The following is a 2328-nucleotide window of genomic DNA, read 5'->3' as shown; positions in this document are numbered from 1 at the left end:
ATTGCTCGCGAGGCGAGCGATGAAGTTCATCACTCGCGAGGCGAGGATCATCACTCGCGAGGCGAGGATCATCACTCGCGAGGGCGAGTGATTAATCTCAGCTCGGGCAGAATGTAAATTTTCACGAAAATGCACCTAAACACATGGTTCTAAGCTTAAAACTGATTCTAAACATCACCCTATGGATTATCTAAGGTCTGTACACACTTTCTACATCAATTCTACAAGTTTCCATCATCTAATCCTCAATGATCACTCTTAGCCCTAATTTCCAATTCTCAAAAACTAACCCTACAACATGTTAAATCTAATCATCAGAATCATAGGATTAAGAAGATTGAATGTTAGTCCCACCCTTACGTGAAGAAAATCGATCAGCAGCTCTCTCTTGGTTCTTCTCTCCTCTTGTTCTCCCTTTTCTCCAAAACTGGTTGTATGTGAAAACTTTTCTAAACCTATTTTCTCCTATTTATCTCTTCCCATCTATTCTATCTTATTTCCTCTTTTCCCACAAAACTCTCTAAATTCTCAAAACAACCCCTCATCTCAATATTTACTTTATTTTCAAATCTTATTCTATTAAATAATAAAATAAGTCACTTAATAAATCCACAACACATCACATAATTATTTAAATCACATAAATCAAATAATAGACTCTAAACTCTATAAAAATAATCAAATAATCAAAGAGGGCGTTACATTACCCATGGTAACCCAAAAAAAATTACAAAAGAAATAAAACATACCTTATAAAAACCTTAAATGAGGAGATAAACTCCTACCTTGAAGCTCCTAGTGCTTGTCTTCGTCTTTAACTGCATCGTTTTGAATGAGAAATTGTAAATGAGGAATGCGACATTTCTAGGGAGAGTTTCCACCTGAACTTGGGCTAAATTCGCGGACTTTTTGCAACAAAAAATCACAAAACAGCGCCTTGGGCCGCAAGGAACAGGTGTCAGGCAGCAAGGACCATGCGTTAAGTGCATGTGAGTGAAGAGTCAGTTGTCAGGCACATAGTTTCATGTGCTAGGCACCTAACGCAAATTCCTGGGCGCCTGGAGCTCCTACCTCTGCACTTGGGCGCATGTGAGTGTCGATAATGTTGTAATCGTCTAGTTCTTTGCCTATTCGAGTGTTTTCTTCTACGTAAAGTGTCTTGAGACTTGGGAACATAATTCCTCCCTTTGTAATGTCTTCCGAGACCTCTTGAATCTTCCTTCTTCATCTTCCCAAGGTCTTCACAAATCTTCAGATGTCTTGCTTTGTCGATATGCATGATTTCTTCGTGAATTTACAACAAAACATCCTAAAATTGATATGTTTTGGGAATAATATAATTACAGACTCAAATATAAAAAACAAGACAAATGTCCCTAAATCATAAGCAATTGTTCTAAGAATAAAACCTACTGAAATTGACTGAAAAACATGCTAAGAATAACGTAGGATGACTTGTCATCACAACCCAAACTTAAATTGTTGCTTGTTCTCAAGTAACGAAAGAAAAATGAACTTTATTCTTTCCATTTTTTTTGGAAAAATATACCTTTTGGAGTTGTGCTCAGATCATCATTCATCACATTAACAACATTAACTTACTTACCTCATTACACTCAAGCGGGACAAACTTGGAGAAGATGGCTCATATACTCAACCACACTCTTTTCCATCATACACACATGTATCTCCTAAAGTTGTTAGAGCTTGTTACGATATTTTCCCATTCTAGTCGTCACATGAATGTACCTTGCTATAAATTTGAAACAATTCTAAACAGACAGTCAACATCAAATTATATACACACTTTGAGGACTTTTAGGGTTGTAACGTGGCTTAAGTTAAGGGTGGATAAATTTGGGAAAGTAGTCTAACTAAGAAACTTGGAGTTAGATTATCAACCTAAGGATTCTTACTAAAGATTGATGTGTTGCCAACCTTCCTTCCTTGATTCAAACAAGATCCGTACTAAGTAGAACTATTTATCTTTTTCAACATAAATAAATAAATATTTGTTTAAAGAGACCAAAATTTTTGATGTTTTCAGCTCTTCACATTTTTATTTTGTTTTTCTATTTTTTATTTTTTTTTGTGTAGATCCATGGTAATCTACATTTCTTTTCATTATTTTCTTTTTGATAAATAAGTTTTACTGGTACCCCACCCCAAACTTAAAATCTCGTTAATTAAAAAAAGCAACCCCAAACTTAATTTCATACCATACCATGTTATAATAATAATAATCTATCTATCTCCAAGAGAAATTAAATAGATTACATTAAGGTTCAGAACTGTGATATGATTCGTCACTTAGTAACAACAAAAGAA

This window comes from Medicago truncatula, chromosome 5 (assembly GCF_003473485.1).
Source record: "Medicago truncatula cultivar Jemalong A17 chromosome 5, MtrunA17r5.0-ANR, whole genome shotgun sequence".
NCBI lineage: Eukaryota > Viridiplantae > Streptophyta > Magnoliopsida > Fabales > Fabaceae > Medicago > Medicago truncatula.
The sequence above is the reverse complement of the archived record's forward strand: the minus strand, read 5'-3'. Positions refer to the sequence as shown.